This window comes from Protopterus annectens, chromosome 1.part1, assembly GCF_019279795.1.
Source record: "Protopterus annectens isolate FY-2018-M chromosome 1.part1, PAN1.0, whole genome shotgun sequence".
Lineage (NCBI taxonomy): Eukaryota > Metazoa > Chordata > Ceratodontiformes > Protopteridae > Protopterus > Protopterus annectens.
In genome coordinates this window covers 41,008,598-41,027,623 of record NC_056726.1, presented here as the reverse complement: position 1 = coordinate 41,027,623, position 19,026 = coordinate 41,008,598, and positions in this window count along the sequence as shown.

Below are 19,026 nucleotides of genomic sequence, written 5' to 3'. Positions count from 1 at the left end.
ACAACACACTTAGGAATGCAGCACCCCTTCATGCTGCACTATAGTATCAGTAACCCATCTACCTGATGTGGGAATAGAATCCACAGACTTCTGCACTAATTGCAAGTGTGCTACCTGTTGTGCCACTGACACCAACACCATGCTTTTATCTCAGGGTATTTAAATAAAAAATGTAAATGTTGTTAATATGTTGTTTAGGTAAGAAAAATCATTTGGATTATTGGTGTTTTTAAATAAATATTTCTTTAACAGCTTCTTCTTAAATTGCATTATGATACTTTTTTCTTTATTTAGGTTTATGGGTTCATACGTTTGTACTAGCCTAAAGACCACTAGGGCCTAGCCATGCACCCCAAATCTCTGACAGGTTTCATGCAGTTTTTTGTTTCCATTTAGCTGAATATCACAATTTCACCATAAAGTTACCATTTAGATAACTGAATCTGAAGTTGTAGCATTTTTGTAAGCCAGGAAATCCTATTCCTCCATCATTCTATTATCTGACATGAGATGCCTAAAGTTAATCTAGCTTTGCTGAAGTACCATAAGAGCTTCAAACAAATGTTCGTAGGTTCATAGGTGCATACTAGACTAATGATCACAGCGATCTTTAGCTTTGTCATGCATCCCAAATGTATCAAGCAAGGTTTGGTGCCCTAGATGTTATTTTAAGGGGGTATATGTAAGTTAGGGCATGAGTGCTCCACTGGAGACATAGTTGTGAGATCAGGGATGAATTTCCAATGTCCCATCCACTGGACAAGGTTATGCTTGAATAGGGTTCAGGAAAAGCTTTGCTTTACATGGATGGGAATCCTATTTTACAGAAGGGGTAATCTCTGAGGGATGCACTTGTCCGTCCAACATGTCCTGTTTATGTCTCAAGCAAGGTTTAAGTCCCTAGATTGAGTAGTTCTGATGCTATTTGTTTTACAGATATGCAAGAAGTCCATCAGAGTGGGATCCAAGGATGCCTTTTGTGCCAGACATGGATCAACACTCAACAGTCTGTAGGAGACAGAGTATAGGGATAAGGCTTTGAGGTGATCTGCATAGGACATGTTTAATGCCCTGCATTCTTTTGTGAGGAACCTCTACAGACATGCCAGTTGTTGCATGTGCCTGGTCAGGCGCATACAGAAGGGGGGATTGTTCTCTGTAATGGTCTTGATGAGCTGAATACAGTGGAAAGATGACTTTCTTGGAACTAGATGCCATACTCTTACTTATAAGTTGAGCAACACAGAATGATTTCCTTACTACCTTAGACACATTAGATGAAAGCCAGGTTGCTGTCTAAATAAGTCCCCAAATCCCTGACTACTGAGTCTACTCTTAGGGTTAGGTTATCAATGAGGTCATTTCCTGGGGTAGCTGACTTCCCAAAGGGCACTATTATGCATTTCTTGGTATTGAGTTGTAAACTATGGCTCTTTCACTAGTCATTTTTCTTGAGTAAGCCCTTTTTGAAGGATATTAGTCTCCTGGAGAATTCTATGATAGCTCCTAGTTTGCAGTCATCTGCAAACTTTGTCAACCAGAGACCCATGGCATTGGTCTTCACTTCTGAGAAGTAGATGACAAAAGAAATGGACCCAGTACACAACAATGAAGGAGTCTGAGTCTAATAGTGATTGGTGGTTTTGTGGAGGTGGATTAACCGATCCTAACTCCCTGGGGTCCTATCAGTGAGCCAGCTAGCTATCCATCAGGTGATGTTGGGTTTATACTAATTTAATGAGCTTGTCTACAATGCCCAAGTGGAGTATTGTATTGAATGCCTTGGCCAGGTTAAGGTAGGCAGTATACACCATTTTGTCTTCATCCATTTTTTTGCTGACCCATTCAAAGATGTCCACAGGATTCAGTATGCATGACCTGCCTTTGAAGAAACCAAACTGAGCTGGATTCAGTGCATGCAGGTCTCCTGTGTCATCATTTATGATCATTCTTTTCATGACTTTACATATGAGACAAGTAAGCCTTAGGGGGTCAATACTTTCCCAGGTCTGTGGATGATCTGCCATTGTACAGAGAGATAACAGTAGCAGTTCTCCATTAATTTGGCTGATGGCGTTTTGGAGGCTGTGGTTAAATAGTGATCCGAGTCAGCTCAATAGGTCAAAGTTTTTGCTGTTATGGAGGCATCCTGGAGTGTTACCAGGTCCCATTGATGCAGTATTTTAAGGACACAATTGGGGGAGTAATGGTTGGAGAGAGAGGTAAAATTGGAGCAGAACGTCTGGGCCGGTAGATTTGCTATATCATCCAGCAAAGTATAAGTGGCTCCATTTACAATCAGTTCAGGAAATTGTTCTGCGTTGCCTTGGAGGTTTCAGATATAGCTAAAGAATGCTTTATAATTGTCTGTAGCAAGGGAAGTTACATTTATTTCAAACTTAATTAGTCCCTGAACTGATTCTTTAGCTTGATGAGGAAGTTCGTACCTTGCTGAGAATTGCACTTGCTGATTTTGGACATGATTTTCTTCCTTCTGTTGTACAACCTATTAATGTTGGGATTCCACCATGGTGGCTTGTTTTGTTTTGAATTTGTTCTGTACTAATTTTTGGTACATAGCACTGCCTCCATGCAGCTGTATTCATGATTGTAAAAGGCTTTTTTGAATGATTCTGCATAGATAGCAGTGTTCCTTAAGTTTGGATGGAGGCTTTACATTTTGCCAGGGTTTCATTTAAAAGTACAAAGTTTGTCTTGGGATAATTCCTAAAAATTCTATGGTAACTGGATTTTATGAACATGAATTACCCTTGTACTTGTTTTAGTCATATGTGACAGGCTTTTCTATTTCAAAGAAGGCAGCTTTGTGGGCTGACTTGAACAGTGTGGACATTATACATGGGGAGTAGAATACAACATGCCCTCATATTGATGAGAACTAAGTTAATGATATTTGCACCCCTAGTAGGTGTTTGGACTAAGTGATCCAGTTCATTTATGTTCAGAAAATCTAGGAAATTTGGGCCTGAAAGTTTGGATCATGTTGCCTGGAGTTTTAGTTTCCTTTGCCTTTTTAATTTTCTCTTTCATTTCTGATATGGAAATATTTTCAGAGCAAATGAAAACAGAAAAAACTAACATTTTGCATATTCCTATTGAAAAATGTATTAATTATATTTTGATTTTCTAACCCACTATTCTGTGCATTAATTGTCTCACAGTGTTTTTTTAAACAGTCCAGAATTTCTTCAAAATCCATATATTTCATATTACTACCAGAGACAGATATACCGTTGATGTGATTAGTTTTAGGTATCACTTTTGATCTAAGTGATAATTTATATAAGCCTTTATGAATTAGAGAACAAGAGTCTGACTGTGTAAACGTATGGAATCCTTATGTTGAAAGATCTTATAAAACTCTATAATCGTTTCTTTATCATTTGTGATAATAAGCCTGATCTCCTTTTTGTATTTTTAACTTTATTTTGTCTGTCTTTTTTTGCAGTTCCAAACTGTCTTTATCCAGTTGCTTTCTCTTGTTATAATACCAAGTTGAAACTTCATCATTAAGTCTAAGATCTGATTTATTTCTGATAGAAACCACTCTTTAAAATATGTTGATTTTGTTACATAAGCTGTCAGTCTATTAGAAGAAGCTAATTTTTTTGTTTATTATTACTGTATGCGTAACTGCACTGTGATCTGATATGTCAACACTGTTCTGCACATGCTCTGAGGAAACTCAAACCACGCAAATTAAAAAACATGTTTTTGGCAGGGGGCATGCCCTTTTCCCTCCCCAAACTTCCTAGTAATATATTTTAACTCCAGGAATGTACAATCCCCAGTGAAAGGGCAAATTCCCCAACTCAGGAATTGTTGTTCTCACACCACAACTTTCTGCCATCTGTTTTGTTGACCTGCCTGTTTTGACAAGACAGATGACAACCAAAGTCACATTTGACTAAAACAAGTGCACATATATATATATATATATATATATATATATATATATATATATATATATATATATATATATATAGCATGCATCTCAAATCTCTGACAAGTTGTGATACCCTTGATAAGTGTAAGCAGGGGCCTGGAAGATGAACCATTTACAGACTGACTGTGTGTGAGTGTGTGTGTGTGTGTGTGTGTGTGTGTGTGTGTGTGTGTGTATATATATATATATATATATATATATATATATATATATATATATATATATATATATATATATATATATTTATATATATATATATATATATATATATATATACATACATACATACACACATACACACACATATAGCTACATCTATGTATAACTGTATATCTATCTATATCTATATATATTGGTCCTGTTTAAAATGTTGAATCATCGCAATGTTGAACCACAAAACATCAAGACCAGAAGACTGGCAATGCATAACACTGAAGATTTACTAGATCGTAAGTTCATAATACCGAAAATTTATATCATCAAGTTTTGTATCATTGAAAATGTTATGTGTTTATTGTTGAGTTGGATAGTTATGTGTTATTACTTTAAGAATTTGCAGTTTGCTGTGAGGTAGTGTGTTGGATGGTACGTTTTGCAGTTGTGAAGTAGTTTTAATGTTGTGTATTCCAAGTTTTTCAAGTAATGAGTAAATATTGCTGTTTTTGACTGATAGATTTATTGATGTTAAGGAAGTTATGTTACTGTTGTGATAATTGCCAGGCTAAGTGAGTAGAGTAGGAAGTTTTGTTTTGCTAATGTGCTCATGTTTTCAGGACAATACAAGTAAGTGATTTAGATTTTATTTTATGTTCTATATGGAGAGCATGATACAGTGGAGATTTGGATATTAACTTTTCTCCACTGTAGTGCGATCTCAGAGTTGCTATATTTAATTTACGGAGGGTGTGGGGGATGCAGGGGGCTTGACCCCCTGCAGAAACATAGTAAAGAGTGTGTTTGCTGGTTTAGTTTGTTTTAGTTGGAGGGGGTGTTTGTGTGTTGTACTTTTTAATGTTATGGGATGTGATTTTTTAAGATTTCTGTGATCTGTGTTTTCAGTTTTCCATATTTTGCATTTTCGATGTTCCGGCCTTGGTATTTTGTGATTTGATGTTTTGGTAAGTCGGTGTTTTAAATTAGACCCATATATATATATATATATATATATATATATATATATATATCTGTAGATATATAGATAGATAGCTATGGATATATAGGCATATATATTGCATGTACACATACATACATAACAGATATGTATTATAAAAAAAATGAGTACTTTGACTGATGGACTCTAAAAACAGTTTACTCATTGAATATTCAAATACATTTTAGCAGCAACTCTGAAGTAACCATAGCAGTTATTTTGATTCTACAATGGAAAGCCAAATGGGTAAAATGTGGGACATTAGAAATATTGAAAACATCATGAAACACATGGTGAAAAAAGTAAAGCATGAGTGTTTTTTTGCACAGGAGCAAGCCCCCTGCACCCTAAATCTTCCAAAAGAAGGTAAGTAGTGACAGAAGAAGTGGAGAGGAGAAAATCAAAATCATGCACTAAATTACATACTTAATATAATATAACACCATGACTGTACTCTCACAGCTGACATATAAAGTAATGGTATTTTAGCTGTGAAGACAAAACAATAAAAACAAATGCATTAAGGTATGTATTGCTACTCTTCTAAAAACATATATAATTGACCTGAAAAACATGGGAAATCCGCCAGAATTATCAAAACAGTATTACTAGTTTATATTTTATCCTATAATTAGTAAATTTTTTTATAGGTTCATAGGTTGGTAATAGGCTATCGGCCCTAGGGCCTATACAAGCCTAGCCATAGCAATTCCCTGGATAATTCTTCCCACAATATTTATAGGTTCATAGGTTGGTACTAGGCTATTGGATATATAGCCAATATCAAATTGAACAGTCATAACAGAGTATGTGCTAGGCAAAGAGTATAAATTATTTACTAGCATCAAATGCAAGTGTCTTTATAGTTGTCACATGTGGTCAGAAACCAAAGGATTTATTTTCTGCCATAAACCTATATATTAGTGCTCTGTTCCTGAAATGTATGCTAAAATATTCTGTTAAATATACCTTTTTGAGTAGATGATGCTTTCCACAGAGTTGAGGGTCTTTTTATTTTATAAACACATAATATACTAATAGCTAATTATCTGTGTATTACAGGGAACTAAGAATATAGAATCCAAGAGAGAAAAGGTGTCTCTGAAACAGAATGGGTTTGGTGAATCCCTGGAGAATGACTTTCAGACAAACTCAAAGACATTTTGAAAAAGTATTTGATGACTCAGTGTAGGAGAAGGTAAGATATTGCCCAAGCTACTCTCAGCAGTGCTATAGAAAGTCTGATCTCAACTGGGAACATTCTTGAGAAGTAGGAGAAGCCCTCTGATGGGCTTGTGAATCTGGTGGAGATTCTCTGTCTTTGAAGATGGCAGTAGCAGAAGAAGAAGAAGATGGAATTGAATCTGCTTCAGTAAATGGCTACTAACAGTTCTGCTATGAATATGGACAGATCTGTAAACAAAAGTTGAAGGTACTGGACACTGTTGGGGTTTCATGGATAATATGCCTTCAATGCAGTATACATAATTTAGTTAGTGCATCTGGACTGGCAAACTGAGATACATGTCCCCATTTTCAAAAAGGGGGAGAGGAGGAGGATATGTTATCACACTCCTCAGTCTGTCTGAGAAGGTGTATCTGAAAGTGTAGGAAAGAAAATATCATCCAAACATCAAGACTCTGATTCAGGAGAAGGAATATGGATTCTATCAAAGGCATGGAAAAGAGGATCAGCTATTCGTTCTTGTACAGATTTTGATAGGGATCATAGGAGTTTGTAAATACAAAATACATGTTTTATATATGAGGGTAGCCAATTGTGTATTCTGACATTTCCTTTTGCAAGTATGATATCTCATGGCAGTGCTGCATGCCATTCAATTCACACATTTGATGAGTGAGTGTTATACATGCATTATTCAACCAAATGTGTATCTCATCTCTCATTCTGCTTATGATTTTCAAAGACAGGGTATAAAGATTCGGCCAAAGTTTGTAGACCATCTAGTTTAGAGATATAAAGAGTGCATATTTTTTGCTTCCACATGACACTGTTCTGTTAAATTTTATTTATATGTTTATGCAGTTGTTTGCTTGTATTTATTAACTGGGGTACAGGGCAATCAACATGGACCTTTTTCATTATCAACCTAGGAGCACTGTTATGCTTAAGTGACTTGCTCAGAGCAATAGACAAACAGAGACTGAAAGAATCAAACTCTTGACTACAGGATGCAGGTCGCTGACCATTCGTAGCCTTAATTCTTTGCAGTAACTTCTAGCAAGTGGCTATGATCATAAATGTGCACTGAGTGTGAAGCAGGTAAGCATATTGTTTTCTACCTTTAGCTTCCAGAATTAAAGACAAAGCAAAAATAATTAGGGGAAAGGCCTAATAGTAAGAGCATTTTAAATACTGTTAGTATTAGGGCTTCCTGTTCCAGGGAGTTAAATATGGCCTGTGACTTATAGGACATACTCGAGGGACAGATTTATCTCCCAATGATTGCCATATCTTTGGAACAGGCTACCAATTCATGGAAAACAGAGCATGTCTATGACACTGTTCAAGAGGAACCTGGATGAGTGGATGGGGCACCTTTAATTCTTACCGAGGATAGTGCCCGCAACCCTCCTGGACATGGCCAGTCATCACTAAATGCAATCTTGGGTATTGACTAGCACTTGTACATTATTATATTGGGTTGACATGGCTAGGCTTAAAATGATCTCCAGGTCAATAGCGTAGTAATCTCCTATGTTACTATTGTCCTATTAGCTTACAACTTCTGAAAAATATCCAGTTTTAGGAGGTATAGTGCAAAATTGTGAATCAAACTTAACTGAGAGCTGAAAGTTATGATCCCATGAAAACCAGTTAATGCAGTTTGGAGGTCATGATTCATTCCAAAAAGAGTTGATTTCACTGTGCTGTTGGTGATGGGGTGAATGGAGTCTCCTATTTCATTTCAAGGAATTTAAGTGTCTTAGGTATTAGTCAGTGAGCAAAGAAAGAGGAAATGAGGAGACTGCCACAGAGAAAAGGGCAGTGGCAATAGTGCTGTGGTGATGGAATCATCATGGAAAACAGGATTTGCTGGTCAGTCTATGTCTGCATCTTCTGCTATTATCATTGGCTTCGGGTAGAAAGTATAAGATTATGGAAATGTTTCACAAATCAGAATTTTTTGCAAGACAACTAGGCACATTCTCTGACAAAGAATGAAGATCTCAATAGTGAGAGATGCTCTCACAATACAGACACTGTTCCTCCATACCAAGAGAAAGCTCTCACAGTACAGACACTGTTCCTCCATACCAAGAGAAAGCTCTCACAGTACAGACACTGTTCCTCCATACCAAGAGAAAGTTCAGATGATTTGGATGCCATGTGATGCTGGCCCCTATGACTCTCCCACAACATAGGTATACAAGAAGTGGTCTGCTGAGACTAAGAGTATGTTGGAGGGATTCTGTTGATGCTTGCAGTAAAGAGGGTAGCTTGATGTATTCTGCCAAGCTTGTTACTGTTATGACCCTCACTGGTGCACATGGTTCAGAAATGGATAAATGAGATTTTTAAATAGTGACCAAAGTGCTTCCTTTTAAATTGATTATTCAAATCATTTATATTAAGAGACTAGATTCTACAAATGATAGCTACACCAACAGAATATTCCAAGAATATCTCTATCTGATAGACAAAAAGTATCTCCTGTATGCCGAATTTGCACTTTAGTACCTGTAAGTAAACTATTTCCCAAGCGAAACCAGTGATGCAATCCTCTTTAAAAAAGTGTAAATTGTATCACTGGAAAACAATATCAGCTAAAGAAAAAAAATAACTGTATGCTAGCATAGTTTACAAAAACTTTTCCAATGAATCACTGAAAAACATTGGAAATATATATATATATATATATATATATATATATATATATATATATATATATATATATTTGGACAAATTGGGAAAGTTCCAAAAATACACAACCACAAAGTGAGAAAGTGCACTAAGTACTAGCAACTGCTTTGGACCTCAGCCATAAAGGGAAGGGTGGGGGATATGACAAAGTTCTGGAGTATTCTTGGATGGAGTCAAGTGGCATTTTGTGGCTTAGTTTCTGTCTCAAACAAAGCCTCAGGAGCTACTGTTGTAACTATCAGTCAAATATGCATTCTGGCAATATGCAGCAGATGGTAACCTAAGTCTAAGTAATAGGTTCATAGGTTCATAGATAGGTACTAGGCTATCTGCCCGAGGGCATTTATAAGCCTAGCCAGAGTGTGTTGGCTTTCACTGCCCCATTAACTAACTGATCCTCTGTCAAGTAGAGCCAGTGAAGTGATCCTAGGGGTGTATTTTCTGTTACCCATCCACCCGTCAAGGTTTCTCTTGAAGAGTGTTAGTGAGGGGCTCTGCCTAATGTAGTTTGGAATTTTGTTCCAAAGCATGGGGAGTCTCTGTGACAGGAATCTATCCCTCCAGCATGTTCTATTTATTGTTGTGGCGAGGTTTAGCTCAGTAGAGCATGTGGCTCGCAGTGACTTGGATTTCTTTAGTTGGAGCATGTCCATCAATTCTGAGTTGGACATGGTTTTGTAAGTCAGGCAGAGATCATCTCTGAGTAACCAATATGCCACTGAGTACAGCCGGAGTTTTTTCAGTCGGGCTGCATAGGACATATGTTTGAGGCCAGTAATCCTCTTGGTGAGGTACGTTTGTGGTCTTTCCAGCTGTTGGAAGTGTCTAGTGAGGTACATCCCAAATGGGGCACTGTACTCTATGATGGGTCTAATGAGTGACGAGTAGAGGGGCACTATAACCTCTTTATTTCTAGATGCAAACCCTTTAGTAATTAGGTGGGCCACATAGAAGGATTTCCTAACTACTTTGGCAATATGATTGTCAAAGGAGAGATTACTATCTACCTGGGTCCCCAGATCTCTTATTACCACATCTGTATTAAGGGGGCTGCCACCTATGTGGTAATTCGTGGGTGTTTTGTTTTTCCCAAATGGGATAACTATGCATTTTTTGGCATTTAGGTTGAGGCCATGACTTTGACACCTGGTGTCCATCTCAGTAAGGCCTTTTTGGAGGATGTCGGTGTCAGCTGGATAGTCAATTATGGCTCCCAGTTTGCAGTCATCGGCGAACTTGGTTAGCCATAGTCCTCCTGTGTTTGCCTGTACTTCTGAGAAGTATATGCCGAACAGTAGGGGTCCCAGGACCGAGCCTTGCGAGACACCACTTGTGACTGGTTTAGAGTCGGACTTGGAGCCCACTATTCTTACCGTATGAGTTCTGTCTGTAAGCCAGTTGGCAGCCCATCTTGTGATGCAGGGGTTTATGTTCATGCTGGTGAGTTTTTCTGTAATACCCGAGTGGGGAATGGTGTTGAAAGCTTTGGCGAGGTCAAGGTAGGCTGTGTGAACCACCTTTCCCTCGTCTATGGCCTTGGTGACTGTCTCAAAGAAGTCAACCAGGTTTAGTAGACATGATCTGCCCTTAACAAAGCCGGACTGGGTCGGGTCAAGTGTTTGGAGGTTCCCAATGTCTTTGTTAATGAGTTCCATGATGATGCACACCATAGCCTTGCAGGCTAGGCTAATCAGGTTTATGGGGCGATAGTTACCAGGGTCAGTTGTGGCCCCACCTTTGTGGGAAATAATAACCATTGCTGTGTGCCATTCTATGGGAACGTAGCCTGTGGAGAGGCTGAGGTTGAACAGCGTGTTTAGGTGGGGGGGGGGTTTAGTTCATTCTGTAGTTCGTGCAAGACGTAGCCTGGGATACCATCTGGTCCCATTGATGTTGTGTTTTTGGCTTTTGAAAGGACTGTTTTCACCTGTGCGTCTGTGATTTTTGGGACACTACACTTTTCCTGTATTGTTGTGGGCCCTTTTGGAGGTGAGAGGGGGGTGAAATTTGCACTGAATCTATCTGCCAGGATCTTGGCAATATCAGTAGATTCAGTATATTTTGTGCTATTTTGCACTAGTTCAGTGCATATCTGCGAGTTGCCACTTAGATTCTTAACATAGCTAAAGAAGGCTTTGTGGTTATCATTTGAATCCTTGGCTATTTTTCTTTCGAAGTTAGCCTTGGATGATTTCATGAGGGACCTCATTTTCTTACTTATACTGATCAGGGATGTCTTTCCTTCTTGGGATTTGCTTTTTTTATGAACTAGTTTCCTCCTTCTATTGTATAGCCTGTTTATGGCAGGGGTCCACCAAACTGGTTTCCTTCTCTTAGAGGAGTGAGTCTTGGTTTTGCTAGGGAAGGCATGATCCATGCATCCTTGTAGGTGTTCATAAAGTGTATTTGTAAAGGTTTCTTCATCTTGGGCAGCATTATCCATTAGCGTGGGGGCTGTGAAACTTACCACCTCTGCCTTAAGTAAGGTGAAGTTTGCTTTAGAAAATTTTTTTTACTGTGGTTTCCTTAGTTGGGGGTGGTGGTGGGGTGTGGACAACCAGAGTGATTAGTTTATGGTCTGGTCTAACCAGTGACGGGTTGACCTCTGGTGTGGAACACCTGTCACCTGTGTTGGTGATGACCAGGTCCAATATGTTTTTATCTCTGGTAGGGGAGTTTACCAGCTGATCCAGGGCATTTGAGTTGATGAATTTCAGGAGGCACTGGGCCTGGGAGTTTGTACTCAAGTAGTTTTCCCATTGAATGGTAGGGTAATTGAAATCGCCCAATATCAGGGTGCTCGGTAGGACTGTCATGTTTTCCAGTGTCTCCAGAAAGGAGGAGTGGTGGTCCTGGGTCATGGAGGGTGATCTGTAGCAGGCCACAATTTGCATTGCAGATTTGCCCGATTATAGTTGCACATGGATAATCTCAGAGGTATCATGCTGCACCCCTAACCTGGAGATATAGCTATCCTTGATGAATATGGATACACCCCCTCTTTTTGTGTTTCAGTCCGTGTTCTGTGGCCAAAACGTGTGGTATGAGTTGTAGCCCGGTAGTGCTGGGGTGCTCTCTGGAGCCTTGAACCAGGTTTTAGTTACTGCAGAGATGTCGACATTCTCCATACTGAGGAGTGCTTCGAGCGCATGCATTTTGAGATTTAAACTCCTGGCATTGAGTAGCATAACCCTCAGTTTTTTGTTAATTGTGCTGTTTATGGATGTAAGTTTGACTTTTGAACATTGCCTAAAAAGGGCACTATGGGTGCAGCAAGAACCTTGGCCAGTATTTGAAAGCCTAGGGGTGACAGGTGCAACCCATCTCTTGTGAAGCAACACGGCTTGTCGAGCACGTCATCCCAGGCTGACAGACACTGGATCCCCTTTGATTGACACCAGAAGCTTGGCCAGTTGTTGAAATTGATCAATTTTTCTTTATACTGAGATATCATTCTTGGTGAGGGCAGGATGCTACTCAGGGTCAGGGTCATACCAGCCTGGGCTACACGATCAGAAAGCTCTTCCATGTCTCTTTTCATGTAGTCCAGAGAGGTACATCTCAGGTCATTCACACCAACATGAACAATGACCGAGTCATATTTGTACTTGTTCTGGATTAACCTGAGTGCTTGTGTTATGTGGTGGATTCTGGCTCCTGACAGGCAGCTAACAGTAACCTTCTGCGACACCAGTGATGCTGCAAATAGAAGCATATACGAGTAAATCTGTCATATTTCTTCCTAAATGTAATTGTAATCCAGTAACTGTAATTTTTACCATACTAATATTTTCACATTACTTACAGGTTAGAAACTGAACATATAGAAAAAATGGAGAAAAGGCATTGAATATAAGGAGAATCGAGCCAGTAGATGCAACGCCATGCAAAGAATGACCAAAGCTTAATGAGAGAAGACCACCTCCTGGGGATTTTGGGCAAGTGTCTCAGAGCTTTGTTCTTATAACATCAGGAAGAATGGTACCTCAGAATCCAAAAGAACAGTCTTAAAATCAATAAAAGAAGAATGAAGAGAAGCATGGATCCTGCAGGACAAGTCTCAGCTCTATCCACTCAATCTGTCTTTCTGTGTGCTTGTCCCAGGATTATTCTTGACTTTGCTTCACTGTGCAGAAGATGTCCTTCAGTGAGAGACCAGTTTTCAAGTGGTCTTCTCATCAGGCTCAGTGATTTTGGTAGTCATAACAAAATGAGGAAGACATTAAAATACTGTAATACCATCTGTTACTCAGAAGATCTATCTTAATTTATTTGGATGCTTCAGAAATTTTTACTTCTCTTTCTTTTTAGGATTCAAAGCAATGGTAGTAAAGGCATCTCTTTTTCTTCAGGAAAAAATTGTTACAATGAATTGTGTGATCCTGCTGATTTCTAAATTGGCTATTTCACTATATATCATGGGCATCTATCCATTGTGCAGTGTAGCATCATTGTAGAAATATTGATTTTATGTTTAATTTTTTTCAGTTATGTTTGTAATCTCAGAAACACATTTCGGCAATGTACTTTACCCCTCTCGTCCTTCCGTCTGTTTCACAAGATATAGCTGAATCCAGCTCACCTCCAGTTATCACATAAGACCAAGTCCTAAAAGCACTGTTAAAAGTTAAAAATACAGTATGATGGGTGATGACGATATCCCTTGTATGTATCTTAAATAGCATGAAGTATGATTTAGTCACATCCTTAACAATTTCTGTCTTCATACAGGTTTTGGTCAAGCGAATGGAGATCAGCTACAGTCAATCCACTGTATAATGGAGGACCTTCCACAGACCCAGGCAATTACAGACCCATAAGTCTGACCAACATCATGTGCAAAGCCATGGAAAGATTTATCATGTAACTAATCAATAAAGACATAGGGGAATTCCAAACACTGTAGACATCTCAGTTTGGATTTGTCAAGGTCAGGTAATGCTTTCTTAAGCTTGTGAGCTTTTTTGAAAGGGTCCTCAAAACAATGGATTAAGGTAAATGATACACACCACATAACTTGGCCTGGTCAAAGCTTTTGACACAATCCCCCATTCAGGCATAGTAGAAAAGCTAAATAAACTATGAATAAACCCCTATGACACCTACTGGACTGCTGCCTGGCTCACAGATAGGCTGCAGGATATCACATTAAGGGAAGATACCTCCACAAAAGGGATCAGTTACAAGTGGAGGCCCTCAGGATTCAGTGCTGGGATATCTCTTGTTAGTCATTTATTCTTTGAAGTAAAAGTCTTAACACCAAAGGGTTCCAGCTGACTGTATTTGCAGATGACAGGAAGCTAGGAGCAGTCAGTGTTCCTTAAATGGCTTGGCCATTCATCAGGAAGGATTCTGGCAAAACCATGGACTGAAACTGAATATCAAAAAATCATTATTATATCCTTTGGGAAGTTATTTACCCTGGGCAACTACCACATTGACAATATGCACCTAAGAGTTGACCCAGTTGTTCAAGAATTGGGAACTTATGTGGCCAACATGTGTCCTTTGTCTTGAGAAAGATATTCTGCATTGCACAGTTTATAAACAAAGGGATTGTGCCTAGATCTAGGGATGCCATTGTTCCCTTTACTCATCCCTTATTAGGCCAGTCATTGAATATAATGCCCCCTTTGACATGTATTTGTCAAGACACATAAAACAACCAGAACACCCACAGAGATACCTAACTAAAAGGACACAAGGCCCGAACAACATGTCCTACATGAACTGATTCAAAGCTCTATCACTACACTTGGTATCCTACAGACTGCTAAGTGGTGACCTATGCCTGGCATACAAGGTATCCACTGACCCAACATTAATGGCCCTACTGCACATCAGCAAGTTAAATGTTATCAGAAAACTTAATCTAGGGATCTAAATCCCTTCTGCATCATCAGCAGAATGTTTTGGAGGGGCAGATACATCTAGTAGGGGACACTGCTGGTCTGGAACAGACTTCCCATCTGCATAAAACAAAGCTCATCCCTTTCCATATTCAAACACAACTTGGATCTATAGATTGTCATTAGAAAATTTGCACCATGTGCCACTAATGGACAAAGGCAGCTCCTAAATGCTTTATCCCATGCATAGATGTCTTAAATTATCTAAGGTATGATCCCAGTTATTCTCACTAGGAGTAGTATATAATTATTGACTTCAGGATGGGTAAACCCAGTCTATCACTGAATGGGATAGTCTAACTCAAGCACCAAACGGGAAACTGGCTAGGCTTAAATGAGCCTGCAAGGGCAGCTAGCCTAGTACTTACCCCTGAACCTATTTAATGATCAATGGTGCTCATTTTATCAAATCTATGACAGATTCTTAGAGCAAATCACTTGGGGTCACCATCCTTGTAAGAAACCTGAAAGATCAGGCTCTTTCCATATTGTCAAGTAGCGTCTAGATGCAAAAGTTGCATCTTCTGACTAGATTCTCCCCATTTTCAATGTACAATTGAAAAACAATGATCTTCATGAATAGCAATTCAACTTCTGTTTTCACATCAGACAAATAGCCACCCATATCCAATATTTAGAGCTACAAAGAAGCAGTTATTTTGTTTATTTTCTTATAAGGTATCTTTCAAGTCCATGTATTGCTTCCTAAACATACAATGGATTGAGGTGCTCATGGCTTTAATCTATGGCAAGGGCCATGTCATGGACTATATATATGTGTTAAACACCAGTGACTGTACATGTGAATCAGCTTCAGTTTTCTGCAATTGCATGGCTGGGAAAGTCCCAGAGGGCATGAGATCTGTGGAAGAAACAGAATTCATCCACTACAAGATAGGAATTTACTTTATTTAAGCCTCAGCACATTCTTTCTCTGCTAACATTCTTTTGTTTTGTACATTCTTTGTCAAGAAATTAATGGTAGCTTTTAAAAAGAAGTTTTAAATTACATGGAAAGGACTGAAACTATTCTGTGTATGGATCAGGCAAAATATGTCCAGATGGAAATTTGTTTCCTTTCTCAGAAACATACTTCTTTACTCTATTTGCTGTATGAAAATATGAAAAATACTGTGTGATATTTAGAAAGGACTACTTGCAAGTGCAAAGCCCTAATAGTGGTGGCCAACTACTTGTGGATGTCCTTTCTTATTCAGAGAGGCCCGCCCCAGTGATTTTACACTGCTGGTAGAATTACTGCAGTGAGGCCATCTCCACAGCCATGCTACATGCTGATTAGGCATTCCAAGGGAGTGGTTAATGCTGATTAGTCATATGCTCTTTGAAAATGCCTGCAAGAAGGAATTTATACAGCAGAGTGATTCAGAGAATTGTGTGGCTGTATAAATTAACATGATTAATGCTAATTAGCCTTATGGTCTTGGTGTGTTGTGTGTATGTGTGGCAGTGTATGTTTACATGTCTGCAGGGGTGTAAATGGTATCCAGTGACTCTGTGTGTGTTTGTGTCTGTGTCCATGTCTGCATGGTCATGGTAAGGGTAGTTAATTAGGGAACCCACAGTGTAGATAAGAGTGTCTGTGTGTGTGTGTGTGTGTGTGTGTGTGTGTGTGTGTGTGTGTGTGTGTGTGTGTGTGTGTGTGTGTGTGAATCTCTACATGTGTGAGCACTGAGTGAGAGTGAATGATTGTGACAGAACTTGACACATCTTAGCAGTCCATCTGCACACAGAAAAAATAAGCCATCAGTGAGAACTAGCTATGGATGAAGGCAGCCCCCGCTCTACCTAGTATTGATGAAAGACTGCGGCATGGGAGGAACTAATATCTCAGTCCCACAGCAGATGAATCAGGACCTTGCAAAATGTCATGAGCCTGTAAGAATGCCCTTCTGCTTCACAGACGGCAATTTAATTGAAAACCACTGTCCAAGGTTTGTACGAGCATCTAGTTTGGAGTTGTAAACCTGGACATTTGTTTACTGAATGTAATAATGCCATCAGTCTATGAAAATTCTCAAGTATAATGTGCCTTGCTTCTTCTTCAATTAATTGAAAGCATAACTTGTTTCTGAATTGGATTTTGTGTGCTGACATAAATTGCCCCTTGTGGTGTTTGTAGTTAATGCTAGTGTAAGAGATTGCTAATGAATCCCAGGGACTAAGCTTAAGCACTTCATTTATAATGTTAAGGTTGACTAGTCAAGACAAACATGGAGTCAAAACTAGTGTTGTATAATGCAATTCACCCAGTTCTCTAAGAGCCTTCACTCTGTGTGGTTAATGGCAACTGTCAGTGACTATAGTGTCCGTAGTTCATTAACTCTTATGCTAATCAGTCACAATGGGCAACTACAATCAGTTATCCTAGCCTAATTCCACAAGTGTGCTTTGGAAAATACAATCAGTGAAATGATTGAAAATCCACCAATAGTATTTCTCCAGATGCAATGGCTATGCCTACAGAGATAGATATGTGAAGAAATAAGCAGTTGTAAACACTTCTATGTACTCCAGTAGCCCTCTTCCTTATGCAATGGGAAAGTAGTGTGTTAGGGATAATGAGATACAACACAAAGCATTTACACAACTAATAACAAATGTTGCATTTTATGAAACTGTGACTAGTAGGTACACCTTACAAGCGTTATCATAATAAATGAAGCGGAAAACTGAGTGTTATTAGTTTACAATAATGCTATTAAATTAATTAATCGTAGACACACTGTTTCATTTCTGGATATGAGATCAGAATGATTGAGCAGGGTCTGGAAACTGGCTGCACAAAAGCAAAACCAGAAAATCAAATGTTTCCTTTTTGTTTTTTTGTTAACATAACAAATCAAAGTCTCCACATTTCTTAGCATAACACTTCTATACTTCCAGTATAACTCTTTGTGAAAATTGACTGCAGTGCTGTCTTAATTACTCAAATAAATGTACACAGGTTATTAACAAGAATTTATATATTATTAACTTCTGTGTCCATGAGTGCATGCTGGCAAGACACAAGTAGGCAAATTCATCATAAAGTTTGTTGGAATCACACAGTTATTTAAAAATGCAGTAAAAAGAAATTAATAAGATATGCAACAAAAACAGGAAATAGCTTTCAAAATTTGTCCATGTTATTAAATAACTCTAGATTAAATAAAGTACAGAAACTACTTATTTACTATTTCCATTCTTAATCATAAAACATGCCTAGATTAAAGTGCAAAACATTTTATCTTATTCTTAGTCATAAAACAACTGTAGATTAAACAAAGTACAGAAAGTACCTGCTTATTTTATATATTCTTCCAGCTCTAACAGCAAATGTGGCTTGACCTCAAAGACCAAAAAGACACATAAAGCGTTCTTTAATTTGATCAGAAGACTGAAAGGGACACATTGTGAATAAAACATGTTTTCATAAACAATGAAGTAACCGGAAGAACACAGTAAAGTTCCTTTTAGAAAGAAAATGTTTGTACAAACTCTGCAGTAACTGAAGACATATGTTAGAGCATGATAGAAACAAAGAAAGACACTCTTTACATAACTAGATATAATAACTACTGTTACAAATAGAGCTAACCAACTCAGATTCCATGGTTTGAGACAACACACCTGATGGTTCCTATACAAAATCATGAAATCTAACTATCCCCATTAATCATGATACAGAAAATGTTAATTGGTAGAAACATCCCAGACCTATGGTAACAAGCTATAGTGGTACAAGTTCACAAGAGGTTCACATCAGAGTCAAATAATTTTAGAGTCACCCGTGTCACCAGTGCTACAAGAAAAAACATGTGGACAGTATAATGTTTACTCAGGAACATTTGTGTGTCAAACACCTGAGGTGTACAAAGTCAATAATATAGGTAGCTAAAGGGTATGAAGGCAATCTTAGATCTCTGCTATCATTTGATCAGAGTTGCAGAATAATTGATCTAGCTTGTTATGTGTTTCTCCATTGGCAAAGGAAACACACCAAACTCCTCCAGCAGATTACAACTGAAGTGAATGGACTGAAACCCACTGAGAGGTATATTTAAACACATTTGCTTTCTATGTTCTGATTCTATCTCTGATGATGCCTGTACTG